Source organism: Lissotriton helveticus, chromosome 3_1 (genome assembly GCF_964261635.1).
Source record: "Lissotriton helveticus chromosome 3_1, aLisHel1.1, whole genome shotgun sequence".
Lineage (NCBI taxonomy): Eukaryota > Metazoa > Chordata > Amphibia > Caudata > Salamandridae > Lissotriton > Lissotriton helveticus.
In genome coordinates, this window is record NC_136061.1 from 92,987,234 (window position 1) to 93,014,074 (window position 26,841).

The 26,841-nt window shown below is 45.0% G+C and overlaps 1 protein-coding gene across 1 annotated transcript in view; it reads right to left on the reverse strand.

Moving 5' to 3' along the window:
* METTL16 (methyltransferase 16, RNA N6-adenosine) overlaps nt 1–26,841 on the reverse strand; it is a 513,950-nt gene that overhangs the window by 166,492 nt on the left and 320,617 nt on the right. The gene's annotated exons all lie outside the window — the stretch shown is intronic.

Below are 26,841 nucleotides of genomic sequence, written 5' to 3' on the forward strand. Positions count from 1 at the left end.
TGGATCTAATATAGGACCCCCACTCTGGGCAGTCTAATTTATTGGAGAGCCCTGCCACATTCCAGGAGATTGCTGTTATGACTGTCGATTGGATATGTGGTGGACTTATAGGAACCAAGTCGATATCGCTAGTCTCTGGGTATACCCTTTGATTTAAGGTGGGATGGTTCTTACCCGGTGGTCTAATGGCAGGTGGTGGGGAGGGGTACAACAAGCTTGGGGTCAGGCTAGGTTCAACTGTGCTAACTGCCCTAAGGTATAAATCGGGAGCTATAGATGTGGTGGTAACGGGTGGATGGTCTGTAGATGTAATGGTGTCAAGTGGGGAAGTTGCACAGGCGTCGTTCCCCAGTTCTACCGCCTGTCAATCCACCATTTCTAAACTACTATATCGATTCTGAGTAGATAAATAAGCAGGATAGTGTGTTCTATATGGCCCGGGAATTCCCCTCTTATGTCCACCACCCCCCCTCCTTCTCCTAGTGATAGTTTCCCAGCCAGCCTCATCCCCGGAACTAGGGAAGTGCTCTCTGGTTCTTTCCCTAAGTAATGGGTAGTTATTAATCTCCCTGGGGCAGTTTTCCCAACCCTCTAGTAGCTCTTGGTGATACCCCCATCTAAGATCCTCTGATTTGTATGGATCGGAGGGATAAAAAAAGGCGAGGGGAAGTGTTTGTATGGTACTGCCAAAGTCCTCATCAGAAACATAAGAGCAAATGTATGCAGCTGTATTGGGGTCTCTAAAAGAAACCAAAATACAATCTCCTCTTATAGATTTCCTGGAGTGCCCCACCCAAGCTACTCTCTTGGTCGTGGCTATGTCACTCGCTGTTCCTCTCGGAAGTGGTCTGTTAGCCGAGAGCCAGTTTATCACTTTATTCTTAAGTGAAGCGATTGATTCGAATATGGGGGGGATTGAGTTCGGGCACCCCTGCCATGACTACGGTGTAAGGAGAGGCTTCTGGGGGGAGGTTTACAAACTGTGATTTACGTTTAGTGTATGGTTTCTCTCCATCCAGGGGAGGGTCGTTCTTAGTTTTTGCTAAAGGCATAGAATTTTCTTTAGAAGGTGGAGGAGCTGGTTTTGGGGAGGCAGTATTTGATTGCTGCGTAGGCATCAAAGCCTTATTTGGAGCTGGGGGTTGTGATGCATTCTTGTTTGGGGGTACTGTAGGTTTGGGTTTTAGGTCTGAAAGCTTGTTATTTGCTAGTGCCAAAAGACTATTATCTTTACTAGGTTCAGAGCCTAGACCCTTTGTTATTGTGTTGGTCCCACTAGTGTCAGTTTTCCTTGCATCAGCAAATTGCACGGTTGCCTTTTCAATAGTGACTAATCTTGCTTCTATCTTAATCAGTCTCGCCTCAAGGGGACTTAATAGGGACCTAAGCAGTGTACCTATATCCTCTAATGTAATGTCATCCGAAGAGGTGTCTGCTTGCGTGTTATTAGTGCATTGTGAGGGTGGAGTAGGTTTGGGTGATCTAGAAGTAGCTAACATACCCGGCCTCTCCACCACAGAGGCAAGTGTGACTGCATCCCCCCTTTGCCTCTGACTTGTTTGGATTTAGGTGTATTGGGCCTAAGCTCTACTAGGTGTTGCAGCCCATGCTTCTTTTTTGGAATAGCCCCCTCTCTGGATCCCTTGTTGCTATCTATATTAGCCTCTGTACTTAGAGCTATCTCCGTGTTCTCCAATGGCATAGGCTGGACGGGTTGGATGGTAGGTAGGCCCCTAAGACTCATGTCGTCAAAATCACTCTGCAGATCAATAGTGGATTCTAGAGTAGTAGTTATAGAATCTGGAGAGCGGCATAATACCGGGTCTGTGCTAGAAGTATTTGGTATTGCAGAACTATGTTCTGGGGTTCTAGCTTGGCCATAGGGCCCAAAGAAGATCTCCTTACCCAGTCTATTTCTTGGGATATTCTGCGTTCCAAGACCTGGATTTCCTCGATCAGGAGGGAGCCCGCTTTGGCAAAGTAAGTATCCATTGGGCCTTTGACTGCTCCGGCCGCGGCAAGCGAAAAGGTTTTACTCCTAGTTTCCCGGGTGCACATTTCACAAGTGTTTCAGTAGTCTCGGATTAACAGATAAAAAGGTAGGGCCCGGACCGGACTCTCCCGTCCTCGAACGGCCTTAAACGGCCCGCTCTTTTCCCGGTCTTCGCCCCGGTGCGCGTCCCGCATGCGCGTTACTACCACCGATTATCTAGGGAGGTCAGGTGGAGGGGGCGGGAAGAGGACCAGCTGCGGCCGATCAGCGCCGCGCTGCACGCTGGTCCTCGCAGTCCCGCCTCAAGCCTTAGGGTCAAGATGTATACTCGCTGAAGTCGCGTTGGTGCTCCTATGCACTTGTAGATGACCAGGGACAGGTTTGGCAGCAAAGTCTATGACCTGCGAGCGGCACCCGCGCAGAGGGGGCCGCGAGGCGTTGCTCTGCAGTCAGGCAGGAAAGGACACGAAGGAAACAGCACTCACGGCAACCAGTGGTGGGACCCAGGCTGCTCACACACCGCGATGACTTTAACGGGTGGAGGGGGCGGGAAGAGGACCAGCTGCGGCCGATCAGCGCCGCGCTGCACGCTGGTCCTCGCAGTCCCGCCTCAAGCCTTAGGGTCAAGATGTATACTCGCTGAAGTCGCGTTGGTGCTCCTATGCACTTGTAGATGACCAGGGACAGGTTTGGCAGCAAAGTCTATGACCTGCGAGCGGCACCCGCGCAGCGGGGGCCGCGAGGCGTTGCTCTGCAGTCAGGCAGGAAAGGACACGAAGGAAACAGCACTTCCATTTCTACCCAGGGCCCCAAACATCCTAGACTCGGCCAGATTACACCCCTGATTACACCGAGGCAGCATGTGCTTCTCTTCACCGAGCTTAATTACTGTCACTAAATTGTAAGCAAACCTGGTTCTTCAAACATGCAGTCTATAATGTAATACAATAAAAAAATGGCACAATCGCACCCACACTGATTAAAAGTATGGAGGAAAATCAGTTCAATCAGTTCTCTTAGAGTATCTCCTGTAAGTACTGTACATCACAGTGGGGGGTGGCATTTTGGACAGAAAGCCTGTCTTCTCGTTGTCTTGTGCAGGAGGGGGCGAGGAGCCCAAGATGATACTAGAATACTGCATGCCCACCCCTGTGCCCACCCTGGTGGATCCTGTTCCCTCTCCTGTGATGGCTCCTGTCCCCCCATGTGGTGGCTCCAGTCCACCCCTCGCCTGTGATGGCTCCTGTCCCCCCATGTTGTGGCTCCAGTCCACCCCCGCCTGTGATGGCTCTTGTCCCCCCCTGTGGTGGATCCTGTCTCTGCCCTGGGTGGCTTCTGTCCCAGTCCTGGAACGGCCCCTGCAGCGAGGGTGAAGTTCTTGATGGGCCTCTTCTCAAAAGGGCTCAGCTCAAAATTAATATGGAAAGGTGGGCGAGTAAGTAAGTGAAGGGATGGGTGAATGGCTGGATGAATTAGTGAAAGGGTGAATGGATGAATGAAAGATTGAATAAATGGATAATGAGAGAGGATGGTTGGATTGATGAGTGAGGGGAAGGATGGAGAGAAATTGTAAATAGCTGGATGTATGGGTGGAAGGGTAGCTGGATGATGGATGAGGGGAAAGATGGATGAGGGGAAGGATGATGGAGAAGGATGGATGGATGGATGGAGGGGGAGGATGGATGGATGAGGGGGAGGATGGATGGATGAGGGGAAGGATAAATGGAGGGGAAGGATAAATGGATGGGATGGATGGGTGAGGGGAAGGATGGGTGATGGCTGAAAGGAAGGATGGATGAGGGGAAGGATAGATGGATGGATGGATGGAGGGGAAGGATGGATGGATGAGGGGAAGGATAAATGGATGGGATGGATGGATGAGGGGAAGGAAGGATGGATGGATGGATGAGGGGATGGATGGATGAGGGGAAGGAAGGATGGATGAATGAGGGGAAGGATGGATGGATGAGGGGAAGGATGGATGGATGAGGGGAAGGATAAATGGTAGGGATGGATGGATGGGTGAGGGGAAGGATAGATGATGGGAAGGATGGATGGATGAGGGGAAGGATGGATGGATGAGGGGATGGATGGAGGGGAAGGATGGATGGATGGATGGGTGGGTGAAAGGATGGATGGATGATGAGGGGAAGGATGGATGATGAGGGGAAGTATGGATGGATGATGAGGGGATGGATGGATGATGAGGGGGTGGGTGAAAGGATGGATGGATGATGAGGGGAAGGATGGATGGATGATGAGGGGAAGGATGGATGGATGATGAGTGGGTGGGTAGAAGGATGGATGGATAGATGATGAGGGAAAAGGATGGATGGATGATGAGGGAAAAGATGGATGGATGATGAGGGAAAAGGATGGATGATGAGGGGAAGGATGGATGGATGATGGGTGGGTGAAAGGATGGATGGATGGAGACTGGGTGGGTGAAAGGATGGATGGATGATGAGTGGGTGAGTAAAAGGATGGATGGATGATGAGTCGGTGGGTGAAAGGATGGATGGATGAGTGAGTGGATGGATGGATGAGTGGATGGATGGATGAGTGGGTGGGTGGATGGATGGTGGGTGGGTGAAAGGATGGATCAGTGGATTGGATGGTGGGTGAGTGAAAGGATGGATGAGTGGGTGGGTGGATGGTGGGTGGGTGGGTGGATGGTTGGGTGGATGATGGGTGGGTAGGTGGATGAGTGAAATGATGGATGGATTGATAAGTGCAAGGGTGAATGAATGGACATATGAGTGAAAGGGTGGATGTAAGGATGGAGGAGTGAGTGAAAGGGAGGGTAGATGGACAAAAGGATGAATAGATGTGTGAAGGAGTGAAATGATAGATGGATGAATGATAGGGTCAATGGATGGATTCATGAGTGGATGAGTAGATGGATGGGTGGGTGGATGGATGGATGGAAGGATGGCTAAGTGAAAGGGTCAATGGGGAGAGAAAGGGAGGATGGATGGATGACTAAAAGAGTGGATGGGTGGAAGGATTAGTAAGTGAAAGGATGGCTGGATTGGTGAAAAGGTAAATGGCTGAATGGATGAGTGAATGGATGGATGGGATGAAGAGTGGATGGATAAGTGTACAGATGGATAGGGTGAAAGGGTGGATGGATGGATGGATAATGGAGGATGAGTGAAAGGATGGATGAGGGGATGGATGAAGGGATGGATGAGTGAAAGGATAGATGGAAGGATACATGATGGATAGGTTTGCAAATGGTTGAATATGTTTGGAAATGGCTGGACTTACTTATATACTATTGCGCGACCTCTGATGTGTCTGTAAAACGTACCTATTGTCCTGAAGTTTTGTCCTGAATTTTGACCTCCTGTCCTGAATTTGTGTCCTGAATTTTGACCCTTTGTCCTGAATTTTTACACTCACCGTCCTGAATTTACACCCATGCCAGTTGGTCACCCTAAGCAGAAGCGCCTCTCTATGCTGCTTTCATGAGTATTCATGAGGTCCACCAATAAAAGCGGTCTCTGGCCAGACCCAAAAACCTCAAACACGTGTGCCACAGCGGGAGCAGCATTTTCTCGCTGTGCAGTCAAAGAAGGAAACAAAGAAATGCCAGTGTGGGGATTGGGGAGGCAGGCAGAGGGGGCGAGGCGGGGACTCCAGCCCCTCCGGTCATCCTAAAATCCGTTAAAGTCATTAATTAGGTTTCCAGCAGAATTAGCAGTAGCTGCAGAGGATGGGGGGCGGGGGGCAACACGCAGAAAGTCCCTGCTGTGTGACAGCCCTGACTGACCTCTGCACAGGGCTGGTGGTAGGGGGCAGCGCCTGGAAGCCGCCAGCCAAGAGACCGAAGGCTCAGCCAGATGGCACTGATCAGGTCTGGTGGTAGGTAGCAGCGCCTGGAAGCCGCCAGCCTTGGGACCCAGGGCGCAGCCAATGGCACTGCTCAGGTGTGGTGGTAGGTGGCTCTCTTTCGCTCAACGCCTAGAAGCTGCCAGCCCTGGGACCCAGTGCTCAGTCAGATGGCACCGCACAGGGGCCTGCTTTGCCCCTCCACCGGGGCAGGTGTGATTTTCCCCGGAAGAAGGCATACATAGAAATGCATTGGGAATGAAAGGGGAATGGAAAGGATGTAATGGAAAATGCAATTGATTGAAATGCATCAATGGCATGGTTAAAAGCAAAACAACTAATGTGAAATGAAACATTTGTGAAGAAAAATGAAATAAAGTATATACTTTTGGAAACTCAAACGAAAGAGAAACGATTTATTTATGTGAAAAATGGTTGAAATTAAGCAGGATACACAGCCAATCATCTAGTGCCCTGGGAGACAGTTCATAAGCTTTTTGAACCGAAACTCATGACTAATTGACAGGCTCCCATGCTTCCACGTGCTGGCCCAGCTTCTCGGGGGTGTCTCCCGACTGCTGTGGGTGGTTCCCCGATGAAACCAGCCTCAAGCTCCAGCCGACTCCCCGCGGCCACGGGACAACAACGCAAATTGAACACGGTTTTTGGCAAACTGACCCGCGTGGAAACATCTGGCCTGGAGCGGCTGGCGGCAAGGCTGCAGCAGGTGAAGTGATGGGGCGATGGGGCGAGGGTGAGGTGAGGCACAGCACTGCACACCGCGCACACCTGCGTCCAGGACCATCCAGGTAACAGGCGAGAAGGACTCCAGCGTCCTAAACTCAGCGTCCACCTGGTCTTTGTGTGACCATCGAGACGAGTTTGTCTCGGAGGAGAGAAGCCTCGATAATCAAACAAGCATTGGCAAAACCAAAAGGTCTCGGCCATTTTAGTTGTGGTTGGCTCATGAACTTTTATTCCTGGGTGTGGACCATGCGCTCCGCGCCAATGAACAGCAGTCCTATCCTGGTGTGATTTTACAGCAGACACCCAGATACCTGTGGACACACTTTGCTTACAGGACAGAAACAGATTGAGCGTACAAGACAGCAGCAGCCGCTAATAGGCTTTGGGATGGGGCGAGATAAACAAGGTGACATATTTTAAGACCCCAAGTTCTCCGCTCCGTTAAATGAAGAAAAAAAGCAATAATGCCCGTTCATCAGCACTTAAGATCCAAAGAGCACACGCTTCACTCCCGTAACCACAAGTAGACTTTGTACGCAGAGGAGCCAGAGAGAATATTCAGATCTTCTGACAGATTTTACATATTTTTACAATCATGCAGAACATGCATTGCTTTTAAAGTAAGGTTATCTCAAGAAAAAACGGCGCCAGATTCTGTTAAACCCTTTTCTTAGTAATGTTCAAAATAAATGTCAATCAGCCGGTGACCATCGTAATTAAAGCTGTTCGCTGACGATATATTGCTTTATCTAGATGCGGATAAAACTAATGTAGTAAATGTAGTCAAAATAAATAGGAGAGTTTTCTAAATTGGGAGGGTACAAGATAAATTATGCTAAATCAGAGGCTCTTCTGTTTAACTGCAGTGTGGATATACTGCCTCTCACTATACAACCTCAGTACTCCCCTGGAGTACCTAGATACCTAGGAATATTTGTAACCACTAATATAGATTATTTGTTTAAGCTAAATTCGAAATCCTCCTTAGATAAGATTCATAGCATTTTAAGTCAATGGCAGAATGTCTCCATAACAATTATGGGACAAGATGCCCTGGTAAAAATGTGTATACTTCCGTTATTATTTGTGTCTGCAAACATTTTGACTAAAGCTTCACAGTCATTTGTTATATCGATAGATTCGGCTCTTCGATATTTTATTTGGCAGGGTAAAAACCCAGATAAAAATTGGATGCTATCCAGATGGATCTTGAAGACGGAGGGTTGGCACTGCCACATTTGAAGTGTTATCAGGCATAATTTCTCAATTGGCTTGTGAGGTCAAATTCCAGTATTCCTAGCGCCGGCAAGTTTTATTTAGAACAAATGGTGCAACTATCTGAAATTGGTTTAGCTCCTTTTTTTTTTTTGTTTTAACAAATCACAAGGCGTGCAAAGAAGTACAGATTTATGACAACACGTGTTATTGTAGAAAGGTTCAATTGGATATGGGAAAATGGGACATTCCTAGGCTTTCCCCAGTCAAAAATAGCAGATTGTAGGCTTTTGGGTTTGTACTTATCTACTCATATGTAACTTAGGTGGGGGTTTCAGAGGATTCATGATGTTTTTGATAATAATGAATTCTCGCAATGGCATCGACTGATTAACTTGAATTCTGCTTTAAGTCCCACTGGTTTTTTTTAGCTTTCTTCAAGTCAAGAAATTTTGTACAGACATAAGGGTGGACATTTTTACAGAACCCCTCAGTACAGCCTATTTCATCTCTAAATTAATGGGCATAGGAAACTAGTACAGATTGCTGCATTCTAAAGGTAAAGACATTTTGATATGAGAGAATTTACAATGAATTGAAACTTCAATAGTGTCTAAGCTGGATTTTGTGCAGTGACTTTTTTTTATCGTATCAGCGCTAAGGCATTGCGAGCTGCCAATTTAAGAAGAATTTCTTTTTTTAGTAAACTGATGTGTATTACACTCCAGCTAAAATGCAGAAACGTTATCCTAGGGATGAGCCTAAATGTTTTGTATGTAAAAATAGGAATGGGGGAATTAGTGTGAAACCTAAGCTTAATATTTCACCAGACCTATATGGAGCATTGTATGGGACACTGGTCCACTCTGGAGGTATATCAATCAGTAAGTGTAAGCTAATATTTATCTCCATGTTGGTGGCCAGATCATTAATATTAGCAAACTGGAAATCTGACACAGTTCCCTCAATATCCCAGTGATTAACACGATGAATTCATATGAAATACCATATGAGGGACGTATAGGGTCTATGTAAAAAATAGCTAACATTTGGTAAAATTGGGAGGAGTAAACGTGAATTTTGTATTTATTTTAATACTTCATGGAATCTGGGAAGGGATTATTGGAAGGACTGTATGGTATTGTATCATTTTTTATATTTGATTTGCTTTGTATTCTTGTAAATTGTAAAGGGCTGTTTTTTGTATCTAAGGATCCTGCTGCATCTATATAAATAAAGCTAAAAACAAAAGAATTTTTTTTTACCATTGATTGTCAAATCTTGTACGCTTGTTACTGGAATTCCTTGCTGTTTTTTGTTTTTTTAAACCAGAGCATTTTTAAAAATTCCAATACAAACTTTCATACTGTTTTGAAGAATAGTGAGCCAAGTTGTGGAATGGTGTGCTGCACTAGGACGGCGCCTGCTATCTTAAATCGTTTGTGACACTGCTCCGTAGAGAGGGGAAGATGCATAGCTGTACCGGTCAACACTGATGTAACGCTTTGTTGTGAAAGGCGTGGGAGTTTCTTACTGGTGGAGGAGTGGCTCAGTGCCACTTATTGCCGTAGAACTCTCACAGCCAGTGTTGTGATTGTGAGCTTGGCTTCACAAGGAACTCTGGACAATTGTGGCCTGCTTTCGTTGATTACATGCCCTTCCATAAAGCCTGTAGCAAAATTTGGCACAACAGGGAAGAGACGCGTGTTCAGCAGGAAGGAAGGTTGAAATGTGTTTCACCATTGGCAGTTCATGTGGTAGATTATTAAAAAAAAACTGGAACTGTGTCACCCCAGTTGGCTGACAATCAGAAAATGAGGGGAAAAATGCTAATTGCAGGGTTAGACAAGACGACGGGCAGCAGGACCACCCCATGACGGTGGTAGAGGTATGGGGGCAAGCAGGCACGGGGCGTAGGAGGGAGCAAGCGACAGCAGGAGAAGAGTCTTAAAGAGCCGCTTTTAAAGACCAGAGATGGGGCAAGATGGGGTCCATAAAACTGCTTCTTATTGCTCATTTATTTTTGTGCTCTGAAGCTACCGAAGCGCTTTTCAAGAGCCCAAACAAAGCCTGAAACTTCAGGGAGAGTCAAGTTTCACAAAGACAGGTACAGGTGTTGCTTGGCAACACTTCAAGCAACCCATCAAGGGAAGGTGGTGGCTTAGATTAACCAGCTTGGTGTCAACATTTGATACATCACGTAATCCAACTGATTTTGGAAGTCCCATAAATAAATAAATAAATAAATAAATATGGCTCATATCCAATGTCATCAGCCTATGTAATAGGCAGGCCACTCAGCGCCTTCACTGCCTGTGGATGGTAAATATATTCAGAGGGAAAATAATTCCTCGAATTCTTGCATAATAATGCTCTGTGTCGCAGTTAATGATGCTTGTCGAAACCCAACTCCTGCGTTCAGATCCAGTGGCTAATCACTCTCGATCACTCTAGCACAGCTGTACCCAGTGGGGAAACAGTTGTCTGGTATGGCCCGGCTGAGACCAATTAATGTGGAGATAGGGGGCTCCAAAATGCGGGAGCCATAGCTACTATGGTTAGAGATGGGCGAGCCTAAAGCCCGCGCAAACCTGGGAAAGTGTTTGCAATGTAGATCATGCAACACACATCACGTAAAATATGATTGGGTTTATAAAAAACTCAAAGAGTGTATTTCTTGAACATGTGGAAACTTTGATATTAATACGGCTCATATGGGACGACACTGAGACGTACTTGTTCAAAGTGATAGTTTTTAAACGTTTTTAAAAAAAAGTGCAAAGAGCCCTTACAGTTGGATGTTCATAAAAGGAGAAGAGAATGTGGCGTTAGGCCAGAGCTGTTGACTATGGAGCAGGCAAACTGGGTTCGAATCTTGGCACAACATACTGTGATCTTGGGCAAATCACTTAATCTCCCTGTTCCTACAAAAACAACTTGTGTAAAGTAACTAGCTCTCGTGTAAAGTGCTCTAATAATACATTTGGGTGGTGTTTGTGCTACATAAAACTGCATTAAATAAAAAAAAAAGGGAGACAGAGCTAGTGATAAGGTTTATAATATACTCAATGAGTGTATTTCTTTAACATGTGGAAACTTCGATATTAATACAGCACATTATGGCAGGACACTGAGAGGTACTTGTTCAAAGGTATAGTTTTTAAATGTTTTTTTTTAAAAAAAGTGCAAGAGCCCTTGCAGTTGGAGGTACAGAACATGAGGATAGGACGTGGCTTTACTGCTAGATCTGACAACTATGGAGCTGGGAAACCGGGTTCGAGTTTCGCGGTCTGCACAACATCCTGTGATCTTGGGCAAATCACTTAATCTCCCTTTTCCTATAAAAACGAACATATCCTTGTGTATATTAACTGGCACTCACGTAGGTGCTCGTTCCTCCTTGGCGCAACATCCTATGATCTTGGGCAAATCACTTAATCTCCGTGTTCTTACAAAACTAACTTGTCCTTGTTTAAGTAATTGGCGCTCGAGTAAAGTGCTCTAATAATAGATTCGGGTGGTGTTCCTGCTATATCAAACTGCAATACATTTTTTTAAAAGGGACGGAGCGAGTGAACTGAAAACACGAGCACTTTATGGAGTGTTCCAAGACAAAGAAAATAAATAGTTCCCAAAATGGGATCAGTGGATGTTTACAAGTATTTGGTCCATGCTCTGAGGGAGGGCCAAACACAGGAGATGCCACAGACAAATTCATGCCACAGACAAATGGGGACAAAGGATTTGAGAGCGATGATGGAGCAAGCAAATGAAAAGCCTATGGGCGGGCTGACGCCCACAGATAGCACACTACATATCTCTTCGGGGCAGCCCATGCACTGTCTAGCACTGAGCTAAAAAAGCTTTCAAGGGTACTAATAGAGAGGGGTTTTGGCTCAGCCACTTGTTGATAGTCAGCCATACATGTTTTGATTGGGCAGAGGTTGGGTGCTTCCTCAAAAAAGCGATTCTCCCTATGCTGCTGTAATGTTTTTGTTTATTTATCCTGCTGCCTGCGCCAAGAGCAGTATGGCTGCCTGCGCTTTACCTTTCAGGGGCAAACACAGCACACAGGAATGCTGTTAAAGAACCCTAGATAACTGGGTAATTTACAGTGTTTTTCTCCACTGGCAGCAGATGGGAGAAGAACAATTGTGAGGAATATGTTGAAGTCCCAGCACCCTCCCCTTCCATCATTAACTTTAGACTTCAGACAGCGTTTTTTTTGTTTGACAGCAGTATTGTATGCCCATCTCTACACTAATCTACAAAGACTTTTAGGTCTGGCATGACAGTGAAACTGACCTTATGACATCAACAAAAAAAGATCTTTCAGAGTACTACTGAGAGAGAAGTTTAGGCTCCACCCACATGTTGCTTCCCCCTCCCCTAACCAAGTACAGAATTTGACTCAGCAGAATTGCATGTTTCCACTAAAAAGACTGCATGTATTGCACTTTTTGGCTTATAATAAAGCTTAACCTGGACGCAGCAGGACTTAGCTCGTTATGGCAGCGACCAATTAGAGTGACCACCTGACATGGAGGCAAATTCTGGACAGGACTGTAAAACATTCAGAACAAAGTAAAAATTCAGGCCAAAAATTAAGGACAAAAGGTCAAAATTCAGGACAAAAACTGAGGACAAAAGGTCGATTTTACAAACACATCCAGTGAGAGGCCATATCGCACTACTTAATCGGTGCAATTATTTACTATTTTCTACATAACACTATTTATTCACTATGGCTTTTATGTGATTTCCTCTAGGTACGCTATGTTCAGGAGGCACATTTTGTCCCTGTTTAATAGTAAATGAATGCCCTTGACGACGATGTCAAGTGCCTCACCCCATCCAAATTTATCCGAACTTTCTCAGAGAGAAAGCAACAGCAACATTTTGATTATGTTTATAAACATTTTAAAACATATGGCAAACAGTTTGGGAAATATAAAGGTGAGTGACCATCTGCTAGTTTTACACAAGTTAAACAAAAACATCTGGCTGATCTCAATCTCCAGTCAATGTTAAACTTAAAAAACATTAACGAGTCAGACCAGATGGTGTGGGTGACAGTCTCACACCTAAAGTAAGGATTTGAGGTACCCACAACATGTCTGTAGTCTCACAGCCATAGAGTGTGCTTCTGGGACTCTACGGTTACTGAGAACCCAGAACGCCAGACAAATAGAATTAAAGAGCAGGATGAAAACTGAGATCAGATGGAAGATCCACAGAAACTGATTCAAAGGGTTGCTGCTAAGAGCCGGACAAATAAGGAAGAGAAGAACAAAGTGGAACAATTTCTAAAATCAGATAAGATGGGCCCGAAAAGTATTGTGTACCTGGTGATTTGTCTCAGCAGAGTGGAAAGCAACAGAATAGGCAGTGTCAAGTGGTTGAACAAGCATTACCCAACCTGGCAAACTCTGCTAGTGCAATGGTCCAATGGTCGTGCTTGTGAAGGGTAAGCAGGGGACAGACCCCTTGGACGGTTGTTCCCTGGGAAATTGCCCACTCTCTCAATGTTTTAAAATGGTTCTGCAGTCGAGTCTCGGCTGAACCAGTGATCTAGCTTGTGTTAAAATACATTCAGAAACTTCAAAATATTTTGGGTGTAAATTACACAAGCAAAATGTAAGAACATGATCGAGATTTTATAATGTACGAAGTGTTTCTTTAACATATGGTAGTGTTTTCCCCTTTTTGTATAATAAGACCCCAGACTGAACTGGGAATCAGTTATCTCTCAATACCAAGGGAGTAATATCTACCATTCCCCCACTGAGTTGCAGTGTGAAAATCTGGGCAAAATGACACTGTCCCTCAGAACCCAGTTTGCTTTTTGGTCTTCTCTTCCACCTAAAATATTTGGCCATATGGCTCTAGTGAAGATGGTGGTGCTACACCAGTAATTGTATTTTGCAAACCTTCACCTGCTCATCCCTCGTTCCTTTTTCAGACACCGGGCCATGTCCTATGTCTGAGTTGGAGACTGGGGTGCAGCTGGGTAGGTCTTTCCACTTTAAAGCTACCCATGACTGGGAGGTGGATTAGTCCGTCTGGACTTAGAACACGAATATTCAGATGCACTGCTCCAATGTGTGTTTCGTTTGCTGTCTGGCAGCCCCCTGTATAAGACAAGGTTTACCTGTATAGGCTTAACGGAGGGCTTGCTGCACGACTTCTTGTTTCCTACTGACCATTCAACCCAGTGCCACCTAGGGTTATGCCACCCAGCTTTCTCTTCCCTAGAACCCGTAAACTCACTAGCACAAAGAAACCTTAATCCCCTGCAATACGCTAGACCTCTCCACTCGCACAGGACAGCTTCGCTCAGGTCAAGAGCACCAGTGGCATGCTGCAGGTCTCTCAGAATTGGGGTCTTTGTTTGTTGACAACAAGCTAGTAGATTTCCAAACAGTTATGGAAGACCAGTCTTTAACAGGTCTATTCATTTCTTACGAACACCTCAAACAATCATTAAATGTCCTATTTCATGTCTGCCATCAAGCACCAACCCCACATGAAGTGTACTAGACACTGTACACAATAGGGACTGGTGGCGAACTATAGGATGGGCGTACAGAGCTTTCCTACAACATGGGATCCACTACAGGGCTTCTCCCTATACTAACTGGGAGACTGACATGGCCAAACCTCTGTACGATGCGAACTGAGCTAAAATATTGAAAATCTCAAAAAAGTACCCTAAGGCTCCCATTTTAAGTATATTTAATTTAATATTCAATTTAATAATCTGTACTGAGCCTACCTTGTACCTGCAGAAATTAATAAAATATGCCCGGGAACTGCAGCTGCAACTCCTGACTGTATGCAATTAGATGCCGATTTGCTTCATATGCTTTTGTCTTCTCCTACACTCCTTACATGGGGCAGAGAGTTCTCGAGGTGCTGTTGAACGCGATGGGCCACATACTAACAAATTCCCCAGAAGTGGTGCTATTGGGCGTATTCCCCCGCCCTAAGTTTAAGAAACCTCCCACAAAGTTCCTCGACCTGGCTCTTCTTCTAGCAACAAGCAATATTACACTGAGGTGGAAGAATTCACTTCCTTCGGTTTTCGTAAGTTGGACCAATGTCTTCCTCTCTTGGTTTCAATCTGAGAGCACGCTATTACACAGGGAAGAATAAGCCGGTCTGATACAATATTTTATTGCACTGGCGAGGGATAACTTGGTGGAGGGCTTTAAAGACTGCACCAAGGAGGATATTCTCCCCTCATAATCCACTCCGACACACGTACTCTCAGTTTCTATATTGTATTTGTTCTTGCCATATCTAGGCAACTACTCAAGGCAGTGATTTAAGGGTACCTGTCTCCGACACGTCATGGTTTCCCCTCTAGAACACTTCCTTCTAAGCACCAAAGGGTTTATTGCTCTGCTTCCATATGCTATTATTCAAAGCAGCAGCGACTGGGTGTGGGGGTCGGGCAGCAACTGGGTGTAGGGGGGGCATTTTATTATGGGTCAGTTTGTTACGCAGAAACATTTTTAAATGGTATACTTACTTTTCATAAATAGCCTAGCACTGTTCTTCTGTAATTACGATGGAAACTATTGCTACATACCAAGCTACTATCATGCTGTGTAATCTGTTTTGAAATAGAATACAATCTTTTTTTTAAAAAAGATCTATGGTAGGGTTTCAGTTTAATGCATAAGATCACAAAAACCGCATTGCCATTTATTTGAAGTGAAAGGGTCTCAACATGAACTTTAAAACATTCATTAACCCTCCCTCTTGACAAAATTAAACGGAGTGAACAAAGTGAACCAATTACCTGGTGTCCCTTACATCAAGGCTATTATTATTGTTATGATTGTGGACCATTCTAGGCTAATAAAACATACATTTGAGTTTTTTTTTTGTAAACTGTCCATCTTAAACTGAATACCTTGAAATTGTCAGTTTCAAGTAAATTCGATACATTAAGTGAATTGATCTGATCAATATCGCACAATTTAGCCATGCAGGAAATCCGGGATCTGAACAAAGGCTTCCCGGTCACACATAGTGCACTTAAGCCACTGACTAGATTTATTTATTTTTCTCAATCCCCTTTAATTACTGGCCTGATGGTTGCCTTGTGGGAAAGCTTATGCGCACTATCGTAGACTCAGTTGGTAATGACAACGAACCAATGATAATAGATCGAGACCTGATTGGTGTGCAGGGAAACGTTATGCCAAATGCTTTACGTATGACTTGTTTATTATAAAAAGTTATTACACAAGAAGATGGCCTGGCTTATTTAGTTTGATACGCATATGGTAAAGTAAACAGGCCTCTAAAATTGGATTGTTATCCCATTATGTACCATGCCGTAGAAAGGTATTTGGTTACAAGTAATCTAACGGATTACCAAAGTAGACAAGGGTTTTGGTGCTAGACTCACACTCTTACTAACCCTGGGAGTAGAATTTAACAGTGATGGTTCTTGTTAAGCCCTGTTGAAAGGGATGGTATATTTTTTTGACAACTATAACTTTGCACATATTTGTAATTCTATAAATGCATGCCTGCTGGTTGCCAACGTATCCACATGTCAGTAGACCTGTGTTGTATATGGTGTTAAGCCATTCGTAAAGGATGTAGACATCATTGGAAAAGTTATGTCAGAGTACATAGTTGTGATCTGTTAGTAATGACTAGTTATGCCAAAGCAAATATGCGTCACTTACTTACTATGAAAAGAATGTGTTAATAGCAATAGACTTTCAAGGGTGGATTGTTATTTCACTGTGTTAAAGCCTGAAGCAAGTTTTTTTCTTAAAGCATGAAATCTTGTAAATCACCATGGGGACACACCAAAAGGCCAGAGTAGTTGCACATTGGTACCTTATTAGGCTCTTTGTAGGGATTATACATGGGTTGGACAACTATATTTTGTACATATTTGTAATTTTACTATGGTATACCTGATTGTTTCCATGTGTGAAGGCTTATGACCAACACAGGAAGCCTGAGTAAGTCGTGGTGACTGGCCAATAATAAAGGTTATATGCCCGAGTGTTTATAACGAAAGGTTACAATAAAGGAAGTAGGCGTGACATATGGATTGTGGAAAGCATTTCTTAAAGTTAATAGGAATTATGGGGTATTTTGTTATTACTCTGTATTAAATCCTAGAGAGAGGTATTTTATTACATGAAAATCACAGATTACCTTTGTAGGAAAGGATTTTTGTGATGGTGGTCTTGTCTCAGTGTCAGGGTCGGCTGGCCAGTCCTTTAGCTTTCAATTTTCTCATTTTATAGTTCCTCTTTCATTTCTTTACTTATACTCTTTTTAGGTTTCGCCTGGCCGTAGCACGGCGCAGCAGTGCTCACGCAGGCGAAATCTTTTGATCTACAGTATGGGGCTTTGTCCCGCCTCTCTCTTCCATTGGCTAGCTCCATAAATGGAGGCTAGCCATTGGAAGAGCTGGTTGTCAATCACTCTTTCCCCGTCACAACGCGATTCGGGGGCGTTTCCGTGTCTTTTTTTAAGTCATGGCATTCGGTGGGCATTTCATTTGGCAGCTGCAAGCCCTCACCCATGCTGTTTATTTAATATGCACGCTGTCTATTTAATATGCACGAGATCTCAGATTAGTTATTCACAATTAAATGTTGCAGCCCACACCGAGGCTCGAACCCTGTTCTCTTGTTCCAAAGGCGGCAGAGTTATAGGTTGAGCCACCTCCTCGCACTGTTTGCTTTCACTTGTTTAAAACTACCACTCCTTCCAAGCTGGAAAATACCAGCTGTTGTGGTCCATTGGAGCTGCTGCAACACCTCCTGTCGCATGGTCAATGAAGTCTTGAGTTCACTCAAGCAGACGGTAGGCATGGGAGGCATGCGGGGAATAGCGGGGCAGTTGGCAGCTAACATCGCCCGGCACGGGCTTGCTGCTCTCCTTCCTTCTCGAATATTTTTTCTTTGCTTACATTCTGTACATTAATTACTTTTCTCAAAATGTGTTTAGACGCAGTTGATTTAATTATTTTTACATACTTGTTTTTTTATGTCAGTTCCCCTGCCGCTTCGCGTGTGCTTTGCTTTTTTTTATGTCAGTTCCCCCGGGGCACAAGCAGGCATCCACTTCTGTGTTTGTGTTCAGATCAGCTGTCCTGCAGTTCCCCGGGGCACAAGCAGGCATCCACTTCTGTGTTTTTGCTTCTTTACTGTCAATTTCCAGTGTGTCTAGTCTATTTCACGCCTTGATGTTTCCGCTTTTTAAATTTATGTAACCCTAGTACTTGGGACACGAGAATTTAATGCGGTATGCAGCTTGTCACAGGACACAGGATCAGTTGTGAAATTATACATCGTTTGTTTCCTTGGAAATGCCATCATTCTCTTACAGCGCCTCGGTCCCTTTGTGCGCTGACTTCAAGCAGCCGTGTTCGCTGAATCTGAGGCCACGAAGGCGGGGCGATGAAAGCGCCCGTTGCATGAGGGCTGTGAAGTTACTGCCGCCATCATCCCCGAGTCATTGGAAGACGCCTTTTTGTTGTGAACTACAAAACATGCAACGTGAGATTATGTTAAGAGGCAAAGAACCACATTAGTCAAGCAACACTCCAGAGCGGGGACGGGCGAGGCGGGGGGGTATTCTGATATCACTTCACCTTCTCTGGCTTCCTCAAGACAGCGGGAAGTAATGTCTACATCAGGCCTTTACAAAACGAAGCTAGCGTGCCTCTCTTCTGAAGAGGGTTCTAAATACCAGTTGTCTAAATCTATTGATAAGCATTGTTCCAATAGTGAAACATCGCATATTGACCTTCAATAATGTAGGACAGCAGACAGCCTTGGCTCACCGCACCTGGCCCCGGCCCTACTTGAGCGCCAAGAAGGTGGGTATGCTGAGCTGTCACTGTTTTGTCACTCCGCAGCCACCAGCGCCACCAGTATTCAGCGCCAGCAGAGTCGCACGAGTATTCAGGGCGCTGAACCACAGTATATTAAGCAAAATAAATAAAACTGTGTGCCCGAGCGTTCAAATCAAACGTTTCTTTGAAACGCTCAACCAATCACATGACTCGATTTGCACAGCACTGACAATAAGTACACACTTGTTATTCTTTTATTTCACCTCATGTCTTTGTCATACACCTCTCTGCACTCCCTCATACACGAACCCCACAAACATCACACTCCCTCACACTAGAACCCCAGGGGCGTGACAGTGCGCTCTACCCGTGTCTGTCTGTCTGCGCGTCGCTCTCTCCTGGCTGTCTGCTTCACCCCCTGCCTGCCAGCCTGTCTGGGCAGCTAGTTTGACAGACCGACAGACAGACCACAGAGCGAAATGTTGAAGGACACATCACCCCATGGGCACTCCTTAACTGCAGAGGTGTGTTTCAGGAATACAACATGACAGGTCATACTTGAGGAGTTTGACTTTTTCGCGCCCCCCCCCCCTTGCACTCCGTTGTCTGTGTTTTCTTTTACACCCCCAGACCACAGTCCGCTGTCCGTGAATTTTCGCGCACCCCTCCCCCACCCACACTCAGTGCATTTTCGCACCCCTCTTCCGCCGCCCACACTCCCCTGTCCATGCATTGAGAGAGATGCTGTTAGCAGGAGTTAGGGAGTGTGTCTACTTTTTTTCGTTTTTTTTTTCTGCTCTGTTTTGGTTTCCATGATGCTGCTAGGAGAGCCTCGAGTCTCTGAACTTAGCCCATCAAAGGCACGAGTTGTGAGGAACAAATGTCAGGACTCGGCAGCAACAGCAGCACATTCCCCAATTTACAGCAGCGGAAAAGCTAATGCAGCTGTTCAAGGCAACAAAGGGCCCAGGGAGGAGCCAAGGCTTGGGGGAGACCGGCTCAGGCGCTCACAACGAGCCTGCGGCCTACTAATGTGATCTGCTGGGACGAGGCAGCAGCACCAGGGTGTGGACGTGTGTAGTTTTAGGTAACACTTGCTCCACTCCAGCAAGGGGCCCAGGGGGGGAACACATGCCGAGCTCGGTGTGGGGAGGAGGGCACATGGGAACAGTGTATTATAAAGGAGTGCATGCCACAGTGTTGATATGTTATCAGTGTTTATGTTTCGCCTTAAGCCAATAGCAAGGCATAGAAGCTTCCTTGAACAAAGTGGGCTTTTTGTACAGTTCTGGATTTTCTATTGGCTACTTTTGTGGGAGAACTCTGAATGTTAGATAATTGTCGAACAAAATAGTGTGGGTGGTGTAAGGTGTTCACATTTTGAGAAAGGGGTAGGTAGCATTACCAGGGCTTTAAGTGGGATAAAATAACTGGGGGGGTCTCCCGTAGGGGCGTGAACAATGTAATCAAGGGCGTGCCTTAAAACACAAGCCAAAAATCGGTACTTAGCTTATTGTGCTGCCCCACTTGTATTTTGCTGCCTCTGTCCATTGTGGCTCTGTGTATGTGTGTGTGTGGCTCTGTGTGTGTGTGTGTGTGTGTGTGTGGCTCTGCGTGTGACTCTGTAGGTATGTATGTGTGTGGGACTCTGTGTGGGTCTGTGTGTGGCATTTGCGAGAGATTAAGCTATTGGCATTGTAAATGACAGTGCCATTTATTTATCTGTTTTCAAAACCAACACATAAATAAAAAATTTGTCATTTACAATGCCAATAGCTCTAACTTTTTCAAAGGCGAGACCGTTGCATTGTAAATGCTTGTTATCTTAATGTGTCTTAAGAAGATTCTAAAGCTCTGCCGAAAAAAGCTCTTACATCTCGTTTAGTTAACGCTCATTTTATCTGCGGGGCGCCACATTCCACATAGCCACTTCATTTACACCAGAAGATTATTATAGAATGCTGATGTTCATCTGTATCACTGTTTTACCATTCCAAGATGGCTAACGCATTGGTTTTAAATGTGGCGGCCATGTTGGAAACTTTACAACAATGATAGACTACTATACCTCTGCAAGATGGACACTCACTTATGTATATGCCCGTCGAGTTTAGACAGCAGCATGTTTTCTTTTTTCTACTTGTATTCTTTTAATTTATTAGGTCTCGTCCTTTACCATTCCGAAGGAATGGGAAATGGCGAGAATTCAAGTGCTCGAACTGATTGTCAAACCACCGCATTTTTTCGTGGCGTTTTCTTCGAGTGCACGTGGCCACAGGCACGCGCTTTTGGCCCATACACTTTCATGGCCATCTGTTCCTCAATGTCCCTCCCACCCTTCGTTTGATCTTGCCGCGAGTTCAGGCTAATGGCCCTCCCCCAGCACAGAGCGCGCATCGCGGCCGCACAGCACATCAAAGGGCTTCTCCCAGCGTGTGCTGTGCGGCTTCTCCTCCCCTAATTATGTGGCCGGCCGTACTTGTGTTTCCCGGCCGCTTCCCGGCCGCTCTTGTATTTAATTAGCAGCAGCAGCATTTCTCCTGCGCCAGCCCACATCAAAGGCTCTGTGCCACTTTCACCCACACAGCAACACTTACAGACACACAACGCCACTCACACCCACGCAAGCCCACTATCATCCACGCAACACCACACTCACCCACGCAACGCCACTCACCCAAGCAACACCACTCACACACGCAACGCAACTCATCCACGCAACCCCACTCATCCATGCAACGCCACTCACACACGCAACGCCACTCACACACGCAACGCAACTCACCCACGCAACGCCACTCACACACGCAACGCCACTCACACACGCAACGCCACTCACACACGCAACGCCACTCACACACGCAACGCCACTCGCACACGCAACGCCACTCGCACACGCAACGCCACTCGCACACGCAACGCCACTCGCACACGCAACGCCACTCGCACACGCAACGCCACTCGCACACGCAACGCCACTCACACACGCAACGCCACTCACACACGCAACGCCACTCACACACGCAACGCCACTCTCACACGCAACGCCACTCTCACACGCAACGCCACTCTCACACGCAACGCCACTCTCACACGCAACGCCACTCTCACACGCAACGCCACTCACACACGCAACGCCAGGCTACACATCATAAATAACAATCATTTGCAATGCTATAGGTCTCCCATTTACTTAAATTGAACACAATGGCATTGTAAATGACAATAACTTCCAAAAATTTTTACTTTTACAATAAATTGAAAAGGCATTGTCATTTACTATGCCAACAGCTTAAAGTTGCCTAAATGCAAGACTTATTGCATTGCAAATAGCCAATAGGGCTCGCTTTTGGGACCATCTAAGTGTTTATGCATGCGACATTTTATGTTGTTGCAACAAGGAAATTATGCTGCATAACTACTTATAAGGGCCCAAAAGCGAGACCTATTGGCAATGCCAATGCTTGTCTTGCTTAAGTTGTTAAGATGGTGTGGGATTTATTGTGGCTGTAAGAAGGTGAATACATGAATGAGTCAGTGGATGCCCGATAGCAAAGACGAGTAACTGAATGCATGTATGATTACTGAGAGCCTAAACCCATCAATGACTCAAAAGGCACTTTCATTGATAAGCCAGACCTATTAGTATTCCAATGTTTGTTGCTTAGTGTTTTTCTGTGCAAGTATCCTAACAGTTTAAGTTTAGAAATTGTAGTAATGTTGCTGCAGATTTGGCTTTTACATTTCTAAGACCTCATTTACTGTTCTATTTTTGTATTACTTTTTGATACAGTAAATTCACAAGTATAGCCATATCCTAGAAGTAAACAACGGTAGGGACGTAGAACAGCCTGGGTGATAAAGCTCAGTTATCATACTGAATCCACCTTATTTTCACATCTCTAAAAATGCTGCCTCACCAAATATCCATCCAGAAGAACAAGGGCAGAATGTTGAGACGTGAGAAGGTAAACGCACACATTAGAATTTGCTCCCAACTTGGAATACAAAAGAGATCAAACTGGCTTCACCATCCTAGTAATCCCTGCTTCCCCCAGACTATTTGGGGGAATGGGGGGTGAACGTGTATTCAGACTTGCCCGAGGACTGCAGCATCATTTGCCACATGTACACAAGTCACATTAGACAGATTTAGATCACAGTCCTTTACCGGGGAGGCAGATTATCGGCCAAACTCAGGGATACAAAATATAAACATCTCCCTGTCATCATGAACTTGCAACTAAGGTGGAACCCATAAAGAGACCTCCATATGAACGCACATGGCTCATTTTTGGATAACATGAAGGTCAGGGATATGCTTTAGGGTTACAAGGCTGAGATCTAGCGGGAAATAGGTGCCTGCTGGACCCCTAGGCGGATATACTCCTCTTTGTGACAGCTAAGGTCACTAGTTCTTGCGGTGCTTTCTTTCCTTCCTGTTGAGTCTTTAATTGGCAATCGTGGTCCCCACAACGCAGATACTACAGTAGCCAATTTTGGTTTTAGATTTTCATTGTTTGGTGTATATACTTTATTACCGTTTTGATACTGCATAATTACTTTACACACTGTCCTATATTAACCCAGTCTGCCCTGTGCCACAACCACTAGGGAGTTCAGCTCCAGTTAATTTAACCTGGTGACATATAATGTTATTATTCCTTGAGCTAGATGACCGCCCACTCCAAATAATCTACTTTCTTACACTCTTGGTTTCAGACAAAATGTCAACAAATTCAATTCTGTAAACTGGCCACAATTTCAAATTATCTCGGATGCCAAACATTCTGCGCACATGGGTTCATCTTCTTCTGCCAGTTAATTACCTCCTGCTAAACGACTTGCCATTGTTTACGCCAGATTTAATAGAAAAATCCATGTTCATCGATCTCCTATTTTTCATCGTCAGCGTTTGACACAGAGCAAGAGAGAAACATTCCTCAAAGAATGAAAGGAGTAGGAAAAGAAAAATGTGGAAAAGGCGACAAAGGGGAGAAAAAACAGGGATGAAGAAGAATCTACAAAAGAGATGATGAAGAAAAAGGAAGTGTAGGGTGGGGAAGAAGGAGAAACGGAATGGTGGACTGGAGCTTGCACAGCTTTATTTTTGTAAAACCTCCATCAAACCCACAGATACATTACTAAAAGCCATACATAACACATGTTCAGATAAGGAACGTGGTCTCCTCGATTACTGAAGGAAAACCCTTAAGAAGATGCTGGGTGGAATCCAACCTATCCTTTTGCCAACTGCTCACCTTAACCAGTACGGTGCATATATACAATCATGTCCACAACTGATTAACAAATCAGGCTTCAACTTCTAGATACTACATATTACAGGCCAACAACTAGCCCACGGAACCCTTAATAATCTACAGAGTTCTTCCTCTCCCTCCGCCATTCTTCATGTGGTTTAAACTATACTAAGTAGTACCTACCTTAATTCTGTTTCTGTTTTGTAGCATAAACAACACTTGGCACAAATAGGGCCCCAACTGAATTCACCAGGTTAAAACTGACATAGGCAAGCCCTCATGCCACATCTTCATCGACACTATTGCGACCATGTGTTCCCTAATCATTTTCAAGCTGCAGAGGTCAGTATCACATAGGCTCTCAGCTCAAGTGAAGACCAATATAAGGCCTGGCCTAGGGTGTGAAGTTATTGAAAATGTGTTAAAAACACCTTTCTCTGCTCACTTAACACAGAACCTTTTCAAATGCGACTTTCAGTCACTTGACTGGAAAGATCTTTTTTTTCTTATCTAGCCACAAAAAACTCAAGCGTCCGTTCACCCTAACAGTACCAAGGGCCAGATGTAGGTAGCCAAATACCGGTCGGTAACGGCCAATTTCGGCCGTTACCGACCGGTATTTGGCTTTTGACATGTAGGTGGCTCGGAATTTACAGAATCGGTATATTTACCGATTCGGTAAATTTACCACTTCGGTATTTTTCCGAATCGGTAAATATACTGATTCTGTAAATCCATATGTAGGTGGCACAGTTTGCAGTGCCACAGGCCCTTAGGAGTTCTTATTTTACCACCCAATCCTATTGGGTGGTAAAATACCGAATTCCAGTGTACATGCACATCTGTGCATTTACACCTATGCCATGTGACACACACACATGCCCTTAGGGCATGTATGTGTGCCACATGGCACACAAGCCTGCAATTGGGGTGCTACAGGGTGTCAAAGTGACACCCCGTTCCCCCTGCCAGGATTCGGTATTTACCGATTCAGTATATACCGAATCGGTATTTCCCATTGATTCCTATGGGCTTCAAGGCCCATAGGAATCAATGGGAAATACCGATTCGGTATTTACCGAATCGGTAAATACCGAATCTTACCGATTCGGTAATTGCAAAATAAAGATTACCAACATCTGGCTGCTTCCTATTTACCTACTCTTAAATACCGATACGGTATGATTCGGTATTTAAGAGTAGGTAAATCGGAATTACCTACATCTGGCCCTAAATCTCTAATCAGGTGTCTTTTTTGTCAACAACTTAACAACTACCTGTTTAGTCTATCCATTTTTTTAAAGATTTCAGCAGGTGTATTATCTCTAAACCCGTGAGTGCCAGGTTACTCCACAGTATAGGTGTAGCTCCAGAAATATACAAATAAATAGAGACATCGCCTTACTAAAACCAATTCAGAATTGCCTAAACTGTCGTGGAAAGTGGCAGTCATTTTATGGACTGTGATTTACTTTTCATTGACTGCGGCCTTGAACCACAGAAAGAGAGAAACAGTCATCAAAGAAACAAAGATGGAAGGGTGGGGTCAGAGAAAAACTGAAAATGGTGATAAAAGGAGAAAGCAGTGATGAAGAGGCAGAACCTGCAACAGTGAGATGAAGGAATTGCACGGTATGGGATGGAGTTTACACTGCCTTGTTTTTAGAAAATCCCAGCATTTGGCAGATGTGTCTTAAAACAATCTTTGAGACCCTGCACTTTAGGGGAAGGGAAATCACACACACACAATAAGCACATCTCCCTTTCCCATTCACTTGTAGCATTCTTTCGGCCCTGCTATGTACTGTTGAGATGCTGTGAGGAAGCAGGAGTGTGAAATTACAAAACGAGCAATAATTAATTGCACAATAGGTCCTCACCATTCTTTTGTGTTTTCAAGAGATCAACGTGCTGTGTTTCTATGTCAAGTTGGAGGTCTTGAAAGGTGTTCTTTTCCACACTACAGAACGGACATTGTAAGAGGTCAAGATCTAACTGGCTGTCCGCAAGAGATAGAGAGCAGTCCTTCTGTTGCTTTTCTTCTGTTAAACTTCTTGGGTGGTCCATGGTTTTAGCATAGTAAATACCATCCATTGAGTGGGGACTGTGATCAATCAGGGAGTATAAATAAAGGGGACGTAAGGGGCTCGTGACCTGGCAGCACAGTCGAACTCCGAAGTGGTCATGTACTGATTAAGCTACGCCGAATGTGTTAGGCCCCCAGTAATATTAGTGCCCGCGTAGACACCCCCATTGAAATTACACTCACCGCTGGTTCCCCGTGGTGACCCAGAAGACTACAGTTTCAACACTTCAAAGAAAGAAGTACTTTTAAGTACGAGTAAAGTGGAATTCGGTTGGAAAAGGGAAACGATAAAAAGGTACAATTGATGAAACATAAATACGACTAACATGTAATGCTTTCCCAACAATCACAGACGCTGTTCGCTCTGCTTTGGGAGTTATAAAAGCATTGTTATTCACATGCTTTTAAACCGAGAGGAAAACAAGTATGCACTGATGGCAGTGAAAGTGTTAACAGGCAAAACGAGGGCGGAAATCTAAACTAGTGATGCGCGCGCACCACAGAGGAGCGGGGGTGAGGAAGCCTGTCGGTGTCTAGGACGCGCTGATGCACGTCCTAGACACCAGTGGGAATGGGCGGAGCAAAGGCGGGACATGTGCCCGCCTTTGCCCAATTAGGTGCCTTATTTTAGTTTTTTTTTTACTAAAGCCAATGGCGGTGGCGAAAGCCTGCTCACACACACAAACTTGTTGTCAGCTTTAAAACCGCCTTACAAGAGGTCTCGCGCTGCACGAGCAACGCTGCGCACTGCAACACTAGGCGCGAGACCTAAAAAAGGAATATTCTAGAATGCCTATTAATGGAGACTGTTAGAAAATGCAAGAGTGGTTTAAGAAAATGGTTTTTTCTCTGCACTGTAAGG